General features: G+C 44.5%; 1 protein-coding gene across 3 annotated transcripts in view; it reads left to right on the forward strand.

Moving 5' to 3' along the window:
- The first annotated feature begins 1,349 nt into the window (after positions 1 to 1,349).
- LOC145349902 (islet cell autoantigen 1-like) overlaps positions 1,350 to 13,041 on the forward strand; it is an 87,958-nt gene continuing 76,266 nt past the window's right edge. For 2 of the 3 annotated variants that reach the window (XM_080198533.1, XM_080198534.1), the window contains exon 1: positions 1,352 to 1,633. The gene's annotated coding sequence lies outside the window, so the exon portion shown is untranslated. Of the gene's footprint in view, positions 1,634 to 13,041 lie in introns of all 3 variants that reach the window. The other variant, XM_080198535.1, reaches the window with a different exon arrangement.

The raw sequence follows: 13,041 nt of genomic DNA on the forward strand, positions 1-13,041 counted from the left end.
TGGTGTCAGGCAAGCAATCTGACAATACAAGAAGCAGTGGATGGTTTGAGAGAAGTGGTCTTTAGGGCTGTGTGTCATTAGCGCACACATAAAAGCTGAACACAAGTCTGTGGGTCATCACCAAGGGTCACAGGGGGAAGGGAAGGCCAATGTTAGATCTTTGAGAATCCCCAGTGGTAGTGGTCCAGGAATGAGAAAGGAGCCATTGTTGGAGATGTTTGGCTGCCATCATTATAGGTTAATGTGGAAACTTAAGCAAGGATCATGTGATCAATCTAGAAAATGGAGAAAGGTTGGAAGGGATGGAGTTGCACATGGCAAAGGTTGCGGACAGTTTAAGAAGGATAAGGAGGATTAACATCTCAGTCTGAAAGAATGTTGCTTGTGACCTTGATGCTGTGTTAGAATCAGAGATCTGATTAGGGAGATACAGTGAGAAGAGTTGCCAACAATCTAGTGTGCCATGAAACTCGAGCCCAGATTTTTTTGATTTATATTGTTACAACGTCCATAATAACTCATTAAGGTCAGGGTTAAGGTCAAGATTGAAATGGCACCAGTCAGAAAATCTAGATTGCCACTGTCCACTCTCATATTAGCAACATATTCCTGCTGAGTTATCAGTAAAGAAACTAGTACCCAAGAACATAACCTCAAAAAATAATTTTACAGGAGGAAAGGAAATTGAGAAGAACAGGGAAACTATACCCAAAATCTTTATTACTCGTTCCGGAATATTAGCTCAAACATTTTCTCAATACACTGCAGCCCTATTTTCTTCCATTCCACCTTATGTAGCAGCGCCACTCCGCGGCCGGAGGACTCAGTCTCAGCTGCAGCGCCACTTCGCGGCCGGAGGACTCATTCCCAGCTGCAGCTCCATTCCGCGGCCGGAGGACTCATTCCCAGCTGCAGTGCCACTTCGCGGCCGGAGGACTCATTCCCCGCTGCAGCGCCACTCCGCGGCCGGAGGACTCATTCCCAGCTGCAGCGCCACTCAGCGGCCGGAGGACTCATTCCCCGCTGCAGCGTCACTCCGCGGTCGGAGGACTCATTCCCCGCTGCAGCGCCACTCCGCGGCCGGAGGACTCATTCCCCGCTGCAGCGCCACTCCGCGGCCGGAGGACTCATTCCCCGCTGCAGCGCCACTCCGCGGCCGGAGGACTCATGCCCAGCTGCAGCGCCACTCCGCGGCCGGAGGACTCATTCCCAGCTGCAGCGCCACTCCGCGGCCGGAGGAATCGTCTCCACGACAGCGCCAGGAGCATCACGGCCGGAGGACTTATTCCCACCGCAGCGCCGCGTATTCGTCCCATGGTAGCGTCACCCCGAGGCCGGAGGACTAGTGTTGGTCGTAGCGCCTCTCCGTGGCTGGAGGAACCGTCATCACATCCTGCTCCGGCGGCTCTGAAGCGGACCTTCTGATGGAGACAGCGAGAAATCGCCCCCGTCAGCTGAGAAGACGGCCATCGCCGTGTCAGTAACGCCGGCCACAGTCAGCTTGTCCCGCGGGGAGGGTGCCTGGCTGTCTGGCCTGAAGCCGGCAATCGGTGGGGCGGCCTGTCGGAGGGAGCGGGGCCTGGGGTTGGCGTGGAGTTGCAGCCCGGCGGGCACGGCTGCAAAGCTGGAGCAGGTGAATGTGGGAGGGCGGATCTTTAATATTCTCCCTCCCTTCAATAAATAACATGGAAACCCGGCGTTGGGGGGTGGGGGGGAGAGAATTCTGTGATTGAAATTACCCCAGTTACTGTGTCCCAGTCAGGGTGGAGACACTGGTCTGGGAGGGAGAGCTGGGTGGATTCCCCAGAGTATTGGGGAGACTCGGCTTGTATTCACTTGGATTGAATTTGAGATGACTCAGGGTTTGATCAGGGGGATAGAAACTATTTCCTTTGGTGCTGAGACTGTCAGGCTGGTTAGTGGTGATCTGAGGGGGGATAGATCCCTCTATTCCTGTCCCCAGGAACTACTGACCACCTTTACTAGACCCTAGTCTATTCCTCTAGACTCCTGGCTGCTCCCCCACATTGTACTTTCCACCAGCCTGAACTCACCCAAACCCTCACCCTCTGTACCCCACCTGGCACAAAATCCCACTCACTGATTGAACTCAACCTGCCGCAGGGTCTGCCTTTGCCTCAGTTTTAAAAACCTCATCTATGTCTTAACATCTCTTCACACTCTCCTCCCACCCCTGACCTTATAAGACTCTGCTCAGTTGGCTGGATGGCTGGTTAGTGATACAAAGTGACGCCAACAGCGTGGGTTCAATTCTCAGCACCAGCTGAGGTTATTAGATAGAGATTCATAGATTCCCTACAGTGCAGAAGGAGGTCATTCAGCCCATCAGGTCTGCACTGATCACAATCGCACCCAGGTCCTAACCTCATAACCCCATGTATTTACCCTGTTAATCTCCCTGAAACTAAGGGGCAATTTAGCATGGCCAGTCAACCTCACCTGCACATCTTTGGACTGTGAGAAACTGGAGCACCAGAGGAAACCCACACAGACATGGGGACAACATGCAAACTCCACTCACTGAGTCCTGACAATTTTTCAAACAGCCATCTATTTTACATTCATTAACTAATATATCCAATTTCCAGGAATTAGTGTGAATTCTACATCTTTAAATTTAACAGATAAGCCTTTTAGATTTAAACAATCTGAGCCAAAAAAAAGTGGATTTAAGTTCTGCTCCACATATTTGAACACATACCCAAGTTGACACCCCTGTTCAGTGCTGAGGGAGTGCTGCTGTGTCATATTTTTTGGAAGGCAGTTTTTTGGATGTGTCTATTCTTTTAGATGGATGTTAAAGACCTAATGACACCTTCTAAGAACAACAGCGGAGTTCCCTTGGTGTACTGCCCAATTTATCCCAAATTAAAGTACACCATTAATTGATGAGGTGGATTATCTGGTGGTATGGTGCACAGTGATTAGCACTGCTGCCTCATAGTGCCAGGGACCCGGGTTTGATTCCCAGCTTGGGTGACTGTGGAGTTTGCACATTCTCCCCATGTCTGCGTGGGTTTCCTCCAGATGCTCTGGTTTCCTCTCACAGCCCAAAGCTGTGCTAAATTGCCCTTAGTGTCCCAGGATGCGTAGGTTAGAGGGATTAATGGGGTAAATATGTGACGTTACAGGTATAGGGCCTGGGTGGGATTGTGGTTGGTGCAGATTCGATGGGTCAAATGGCCTGTGGGGATTCTATGATGACCATTTATCTCATTGGTGTTTGAACTTGCTGGGCACAAGTTGTTTCAAGTGCTTCTTTCTCAGCTGTATTATTTGATTTATTATTGTCACATTTATTAGTATACAGTGAAAAGTCTTGTTTCTTGTGTGCTATACAGACAAAGCATACCATATATGGAGAGGAAAGGAAAGAGTGCAGAATGTAGTGTTACATAGCCAGGATATTGAGAAAGATCAACTTAGTACAAGGAAGGTCCATTCAGAAGTCTGATAGCAGCAGGGAAGAAGCTGTTTTTGAGTCGGATGGTACATGACCTCAGACTTTTGTATCTTTTTCCTGATGGAAGAAGGTGGCAGAAAGTAATCCGGGTTGCATGGGGTCTTTAATTATGCTGGCTACTTTTCTGAGGTGGCTGGAAGTGTAGACAGAGTCAATGGATGAGAGGCTGGTTTGAGTGATGGAATGAGCTTTGTTCATGATCCTTTGCAGTATCTTGTAGCTTTGGACAGAGCAGGAGCCATACCAAGCTGAGATACAATCAGAAAGAATAGTTCCTATGCTGCATCTGTAAACGTTGGTGTGAGTCATGGAGGGCATGCCAAATTTCCTTAGCCTCCTGAGGCATTGATGGGCTTTCTTAACTATAGTGTTGGCATGGAGGGACCAGGTGATCTGGACACCTAGAAACTTGAAGTTCTCAACCATTTGACACAGAGAAAAGTAGGACTTTTGAATTTTTAAACTCTAACTGCACTACAACGCTGACAATGCTTCAAAACTACTTCATTGGCTGTGAAGTGCTTCAGGATGTACTGAGGTTGGGGGTGGTGCTGGTTGAATAAAAGCTTTTGTTATTTGGCCTGATTGGCTCCAGGTCCAGCAATGCCTTGACTTTAAAATTCTCGTCCTTGTTTTCAGATCCCTTTGTAACCTCGCCCTTTGCTATCTCTGCAGTCTTCACAAGCCCCATGACCCTCTGAGATCTCTCTGCACCTCTAATTCTGAGTCCTGAACTTCACTGTTGGCGGATATGCCTTTGCTGCTTGGGCCTCAAACTCTGGAATTCCCTCCCAAAACCTCTGAGTCTCTACTCCACTTCCTCTTTCAAGACCTTTTCTCCTTATAACCTACCTCATTGAGCAAGGTTTTCATCATCCCTCTTAATGTTGCTTCTGTGTTAAATTTTGCTTCATAAAGCATCTGAAGTACCTTGAGACGTTTTATTACACCCAAGGTGCTATATAAATCTAAATTGTCGTCTTTATGGGCTGGGTTGGTTAATGCCCTTACCACAGAGTAATCAAAAGGACAACATGGCTATTGTCAACACTGCAACAACATGAAACTTATTAACAGTTCAATATTTGTAAAGATATTTGCTGCTGGTTTATAAAAGGTTAGGAGGTTAGGTCTCATTCTTATGATGATATCAGACTAACAATATTCTAGAATGAACTGAAGGTTTAATCCCATTTTACGGTAACAGTGTTGTCAATGGGGTGATGTTATTGTAATTTATCTCCATTTGAGCCATGAAAAACACCCAACAATGTGATTATAATGTCAGTGTTCAGCTTTAAATCAGATTCCAGGCTTCCCGTGCTTGCTGCTACTGTTCCTGCTGTAAAGCCTGGTTTACACAAGCCCAGTGAATCAACAGGTGTACCGATAGCTGACGCCGATGCAATTTAACAGCAGAGATATCGGGAGCTGACTCACCACAATGGCCTCATGAAATCCAATTTAATGAAAAGGAAGTTCAGATCTTGTGTTTCCAATTTAGGATGCATCGTGAGAGAGAGCATTTGAGCAACAAAACTCTGGTGCAGCATTGGTGGATACAAATCTGTCTCTGTACAATACTGGGGTACAGTACTAGTGGGTACAGGTCTGTCACTGTATAACACGGGTACAGTACTGGTGAGTACAGGATTGTCACTGTATAACACTGGAGTACAGTGCTGGTGGATATGGGTCTGCCACTGTATACCACTGGGGTACAGTACTAGTGAGTACTGGTCTGTCACTGTATAACACAGGTACAGTACTGGTGGGTACAGGTCTCTGTATAACACTGGGATACAGTGGTGGGTACAGGTCTCTGTATAACACTGGGGTACAGTACTAGTGAGTACAGGTCTGTCACTGTATAACATGGGTACAGTACTGGTGGGTACAGGTCTCTATAACACTGGGGTACAGTACTGGTGGGTACAGGTCTCTGTATAACACTGGGGTAGAGTACTGGTGGGTACAGGTCTCTGTATAACACTGGGGTACAGTACTGGTGGGTACAGGTCTCTGTATAACACTGGGGTACAGTGCTGGTGGGTACAGGTCTGTCACTGTATGACAAGTACATTACTGGTGAGTACAGGACTGTCACTGTATAACACTGGAGTACCGTGCTAGTGGATACGGGTCTGTCACTGTGTAGCACTGGGGTATAGTTGTGGTGGGTATAGGTTTGTCACTGTATAACATTTGGGTAGAGTGCTAGTGGATGCAGGTCTGTCATTGTATAACACTGGGGTACAATACTGATGGGTACTGGTCTATCACTGTATAACACTGGTGTATAATACTGGTGGGTATGGATCTGTCACTGTAACACTGGGGCACAGTACTGGTGGGTACAGGTCTGTCTCTGTATCACACTGGGGTACAGTTCTGGTGGGTACAGGTCTGCCTGTCTATAACTGGGGTACAGTGCTGGCTTATATGGGTGTGTTAATCATTGAGTAGCAATCAGTTAGATCCTGTATGTTCGCATTGTGGTCTTAACTCCATTTTTCTGTCTGCCCCGACAAATTCCCTTGAAGATCAAAAATCTGCCTAACTTGGCCTTAAATATGTACAATGACCCAGCTTCCATTGCTTTCTGAGGTAGAGAATTCCAAAGTTTAATGATCCTGTGAGAGAAGAAATTCCCCCTCTTCTCCATCTTAAAAGGGGGTGGGGGGGGCATTATTTATTCTGAAACTATGCCTCTTCATTCTTGGTTTCTCCACATGGATAAACATCTACACTAAGTCCCATCAGAATCTTGTGTGTTCCAATAAGACCAGTTCTCATGCTTCTAAACTCCACTGAGTATAGACTCAACCTTTCCTCAGAAGACAACCCTTTCATCCAGGAATCACCTAGTGAACCTTCTATGAACTGTTTCTAATGCAAGTATATATTCCTCCTTCAATAGGAAGACCAGATCTGTACACAGTACTCTGTGTGGCCTCACCAACACCTTATACACCTTTATTTTTATATCCCATCCTTTCTCAATAACAGCCAATATTCCATTTGCCATTGTAATCTCTTGCTGTATCTGCATGCTAACATTTTTGCTGTAGTCTCTCCCCGTTTAAATAATATTCTGTGGCACAGTGGTTAACACTGATGCCTCACAGTGCCAGGGACCCGGGTTCAATTCCCGGCTTGGGTCACTGTCTGTGTAGAGTTTGCATGTTTCCCCGCATCTGCGTGGGTTTCCTCTGGGTGCTCCAGTTTCCTCCCACAGTCTGAAAAGTGTGCTGGTTAGGTGCATTAACCCAAACAGGCGCCAGAGTGGGGCGACGAGGGGATTTTCACAGTAACTTAATTGCAGTGTTAATATGAGTCTTACTTGTGACTAATGAATAAACTTCAACTTCTTAAAAAGTTTTAAAGTTTATTTATTAGTCACAAGTAGGCATGCATTTACACTGCAATAAAGTTACTATAAAAATCCCCTAATCTCTACAGTCTGGCATGTGTTCGAGTGTACTGATGGAGAATTTAGCATGGCCAATCCACCCGGAGGAAACCCACGCAGACACAGGGAGAACGTGCAAACTCCACACAGTGACCCAAGCTGGGAATCAAACCTGGGTCTCTGGTGCTGTGAGGCAGCAGTGCTAACCACTGTGCCATCCCTTTTCTGTTCTTCCCAAAGTGAACAACCTCATATTTTCTCATGTTACACTCCATTAGCCAAATCACTGCACCTCTCTCTACCTGTTTACGGATTCTGTATGTTCTCACAACTTAAATTATAGCTGACCTGCAGCTCACCTCCGTTTTCTAACCTTTTGTTGATAATATTACCAAACAGAAATCTATTGATCTCAATTTTGAAAGTTCTCATTGTTCCAACATCCGTAGCTGTTGGCAGAGAGAGCTCATCGTTTCTACTACCTTTTGTGTGAAATTTAGCTTTCAGACTGCCCTGACTGTAATTTTAGTGTTACGTCCCCTTGAGCTTAATTCCCCCACCAGCGGAAATAGTTTCTCTGTATCCACCCTAATTCTAAAGTATTTTATCAGTTCACCACTCCATATCATGTATTCAAAGGGGTAGTTCATGCAACTAATCCCATAATTTAACCCTCTGAGCCCTGGTGAATCTGTCTACAAGCCGGTATATCCTTTCTGAGGTGCAGTGCTTGGAACTGAACACAGTATTTCAGATGTGATCTGGTCAAAACCCTGTGCAACTGAAGAATAATTTCCTTGCCTTTGTACTTCAGTTCCCTTGAGATAAAGGCCAACGTTCCCTAATCCTTTGAATTGTTTCTGACTCTGAAAACTAGCTTTTAGTGATTTATGTACTTGAAATCCCAAATCTCTTCATACCTCCCCTTGTTTCTCACTATTTAGGAAATACTCTGCTTTATCTTTTCTGGCTCTATCTGCATTATTTAATGTCCCTCCTAACTTGGTGACATCTGTATACTTGGAGATATAACTCACTATTTCTTCAGTTAAATTACATATGAACACACAAATTAGGATCAGGAGTAGGCCATTTGGCCCTTTGAGCTTGCTTCACCATTTGACAAGAACATGGCTGATCTGATTTTGGCCCTTGTGGCCTCAGCTCCACATTCTGCCACCTATCCCCAATACCCTTTGACTCCCCTGTTAGTCAAGAATCTATCCATCTCTGCCTCAGAGAGACAAGCCCAGAATAAAGGCCTGTTTAATGTAGTGACTATACCATATGGAGCATGCATCTGGGATTGGGGGAGGAGAGGGGACGGTGCTGCCTGTGAAATGTACCTCTGACAATGGGCGGCACAGTGGTTAGCTGCACCAATGCCTCACAGTACCAGGGACCCAAGTTCAATTCTGACCTTGGCTGACTGTGTGGAGTTTGCACGTTCTCCCCATGCCTGCATGGGTTTCCCCTGGGTGCTCCGGTTTTCTACTATGGTCCTCTGAGAGAAAATTCTTGTTACCTCCATCTTAAATTACTGCCCTAGTTCTAGTCTCTCCCATAAGGGGAAACATCCTTTCAGCATCTACCCTGTCAAGTCCCCTCAGATGGTTGGTTAGCACAGTTGATTGGATAGCTGGTTTGTGATGCAGAGCAATGCCAACCTTGCGGGTTCAATTCCTTTACCGGCTGAGGTTATTCATAAAGGCCTGCCTTCTCATCCTTGCCCCTTGCCTGAGATATGGTAATCTTCAAGTTAAATCACTACCAGTCAGCTGTCTTCCTCAAAGGAGAAAGCGACCTTTGATCATCTGGGACCATGGTGACTTTACGTTTTAACTTCCCCTCAGAATCTTACATGTTTCAATAAGATCACCTCAGGCTCAAACTTTCCTCATAACACCCCCAGAATCAACCATGTAAACTCTCTCTGAACTGCATCTAATACTGTTCTGACTTTCCTTGAGTAAAGAAGCCTAACCCTTTCACAGTACTCCTGATGTAGTCTCAGCGCTGCCCTGTACAACTGCAGCAAAACATGTCTACCTTTCTATTACATTTCCCTTACAATAAACAACAACATTCCATTTCCTTCCTATTCATTTGCTGTAGCTGCATATTACTTTTATGATTCTTGTACCCAGATCCCTCTGTACCTCTGAGTAGCTCTCTCCATTTTCTGTTCTTCCTGCCAAAATGGACTAGTTCATTTTCCCACATTATCCTCCATCTGCCAATTTTTTTCTCACTTGCTTTATCAATCAACGCCCTTTACAGATTCCTTATATCCTCTACACAAGCTACTTTCCTGCCTATCTTTGTGGCATCAGCAAATAAGAAAATAATAAACCATATAATTGGTTCCACCATTCAAGTCATTGATATAAATTATAATGAGTGAAGGCCCAAACAATGATCGTCGTGGCAGTCCAGTCATTACATCCTGCCAACACGAAAATGACCCATTTTTGCCTATATTTTGTTCCATGTTAGTTAGCCAATCCTTTGTCTATGCTAATATAGTACCTGCTACACCATGAGCTCTTATTTTGTGCAGTAACTTTTGATGTGACACTTGCCCCAGTGCCTTCTGTAAATCAAAGTGCACATCATCCACATGTTCTACTTTACCAACATTGCTTCCTACTTTCTCAGAGAACTCCAATAATTTAGTCAAAGATGATTTCCCTTTTGCAAAACTATGTTGACTGCCTGATTGCATTGAGATTTTCCAAGTGCCCTGCCATAACTTCCTTAATAATAGATACCTGCACTTCCCAAGACAGATATAGTTTCAGTTTTCTGTCCCCCTTTTTTGATGAGTAGAAAAAGATGGAATACATTTAGTTCATTTTTCATAAGTTATAGGAAATGCTGAATCACTGATATATTAATAAACTGTTATCAACTTCATGTGATAAACACAAAAATATTACGCTTGATTGGATGCAAAGGGAGTGCACGGCTCTCAGAATCAATGTTGTGTGCAATCAGCACACGCCTCACTTCACTTGCCTTTGCTTTACATGCAAATCACTTCAGCCATACTGGTAGGAAAAAACTATGGCTGGAAACCAGCAGAATGTGGAAATTCTGCGCATGGGCAATGGTCAACAAAATGTCCTGTGAACCACACTCAGAACCCAGATGGACCACATGTGGCCCCACCACTTTTCTATAGTGAAGATTAACAGAAATTCATCTGCCTTTTTTTTATTTTCCATTATCAATACCCTAGTCTCACCGTCGGGATTACTATTAATCAGAAACTTAACTGGACTAGCCGTTCAAATACTGTGGTTCATGGAACAGGTCAAAGGCTAGGAACCCTCTGGAGAGTAATTCAGCTCCTGACTCCCAAAGCCTGTCCACAATGTACAAGGCACAAGTCAGGACTGTAATGGAATAATCTCCGCTTGCTTGGATGAGTGCAGTACTGACAACACTGAAGAAATTTAACACCATCCGGGACAAAGCAGGCTGCTTGACTGGCATCTCCAAGCCCAAGACTACTATCGTCTAGGAGGACAAAGGCAGCAGATATGTGAGAACACCACCATCTGGAAGTTCCCCACCAAGCCACTCTGTTCTGACTTGGAAATATATCATTGTTTCTTCACTTCACTAAGTCAAAATCCTGAAATTCCCTTCCTAATAGCACTGTGGACGTACCTACATGTGGACTGCAGCGGTTCAGGAAGGCAGTTCACCACCACCTTCTCAATGGCAATTAAAAATTGGCAATAAAGGCTGACCTAGCCAGCAACATCCACAACACTTGAATAAAGAAAGACTCTCTGGAGGACCAAGGCTCACTTTCCTTCATGAGTGAAGGATGTCATTCAAGTGGTGAAGAGGAATGTAGGACAGATAGGAGACAACATAATGAGGGGAATAAATACCGTTCACTGTAATCATGACTGGTAAACTGGCAGATCCTTTTTTTTTAATTCATGGGGTGTGGGTGTTGCTGGCTGTCCATCCCTACTTGCCTGAGGGCAGCTGAGAGTCAACCACATTGTTGTGGCTCTGGAGTTGCAGGTAGGCCAGACTAGGTAAGGACATTAGTGAACCAGATGAGTTTATCCAACAATTGATGATGGTTTCATGGTCATTAGTAGATTCTTAATTCCAGATTTTTAAAAATTGAATTCAAATTGTACTGTCTGCCGTGGCATGATTTGAACCTGGGTTCCAAGAGCTTACCACTGTCCTCCATTCTTTGTGTCCTGTTTTGTAGCAAGCTTTCTACCCATTCTGTTTATTGCGTCATCTCAACATCTCTAATCTTAATCATGAATTTACAATTCAGAATCTTATCAAAAGCTTTTGAAAATTCAAATGTATTATGTCTACTCCATTCCTTTTATTTATTCTTTGTCATTTCTTCTAAATATTCAGTAGGGTTGAACAAATATGACCCTTCCTTTTGAAGTCAATGCTGGCTACTCTCCATTGTACACTCAGGTTCTAGCTAATTAGGATTAGTGAATATTTTGGGTGAGATATTTTTAGATCTGAGCTCCACCTAAACTCTTTCTTTGCAAGCTGACAGACCTGTTCGCAAATTCTTTTGTTTCCCAGCATACTGGATTTTGTTGAATTTCTGAAAGAAGTCAGTGTATATTTGTTAATATTGTTCGCCAAAACTGGTGCCCAATGAATTATTTAAATGCAGCTTAATGTAACTGATCTCTTATCCTTCCACGGACTGTCTCCAGCAGAGATATATAGGCTCAACAGTGATATGAAGGGTTGGGGGGGGGGGGGGGGGGGGGGGGGCAGGCAGCAGGGGAAATCAGTGATCTAAATATAGCCACCACCAGGGAAAAATCTGTATTCACTTATTCCCATCATTACCGTGTCTCACTGCCATAACAGTCACAGATCTGTATTCACCTGTAATGCATCCTCATGACCTGTATCTGCTAATACTACATTCATCAGTTTGACAATCGTGGAAGAGAATTTATAGAATCATAGAATTCTACAATGCAGAAGGAGGCCGTTCAGCCCATCAAGTCTGCACTGACCACACTCCCACCCAGACCCTATCCCCATAATGCACTTACCCTAGCTAGTCCTCCTGACAAGGGTCAACTCAGCATGGCCAATCCACCTAACCTGCAAACCTTTGGAGTGTGGGTAGAAACTGCAGCACCCAGAGGAAAACCACATAGAAAGGGGGAAAATGTGTCAACTCCACGCAGACAGTGACCCAAGCTGGCAATCGAACCCTAGTCCCTGGTGCTGTGAGGCAGCAGTGCTAACCACTGTGCCACCATGCTGCCCACTTAATATTAGTGATAAATTGGAAACTAAAAATAAATCAGGGAAGTGTCTTTCGGGTATACTGGAACCAAAATCGATAACAATATTGTAACAGAAAAAATAATGGGACTTTGGATAGTTAAATCTCCAGAACAAAGATCGTTTTCACTGCAGGATATTAACAGAAGTAGCTGTGATGTGGAGATGCCGGCATTGGACTGGAGTGGACACAGTAAGAAATCTCACAACACCAGGTTAAAGGCCAACAGATTTATTTGGAATCACGAGTTTTCGGAGCATTGCTCCTTCATCAGGTATTGTGAGATTTCTTATATAGAGGAAGTGGGTGAGGAAATTGTAAAAGTGTTAGTCATAATCTTTCAATGTTTCCTTGACTCAGCAATTGTACAATTAGAATGGAAATTTGCTAAATATGGCTCAGTTGGTAACACGCCCACTTCTGAGTCATGAAGTTCCAGGGGTAGGACAATTAACCCCAGTATCCTGACCAATATTTATCCCACAGTCCACATCACAAAAACAAATAATCTGTAGAGCTTGCTGTGTTTCCTGCATGACAGTGGTGACTTCAAAAGTTTTTCATTGGTTTACTGTGCTTTGGAACATCCAGTGGCCATGAAAAATGCAATGTAAATGCAAGTCTCTTTTTATGGGGGTGGGGGGGGAAAGGAGAAACGGGTGACTATAGGCCTGTCAATTCAAAGTCAGTGTGGAAAAGCTGCTTGAATCTGTCATGAGGAATAGAGTGACTAAGCATTTGTACCAATATAACCTGATTGGAGAGAGCCAGCAAAACTTTATTAAGCATAAATTATGTCTGACTGATCTAGCCGAATTTTTTGAGGTCATT

Source organism: Carcharhinus amblyrhynchos, chromosome 11, assembly GCF_965287045.1.
Source record: "Carcharhinus amblyrhynchos chromosome 11, sCarAmb.v2.hapA, whole genome shotgun sequence".
Taxonomy (NCBI): Eukaryota; Metazoa; Chordata; class Chondrichthyes; order Carcharhiniformes; family Carcharhinidae; genus Carcharhinus; species Carcharhinus amblyrhynchos.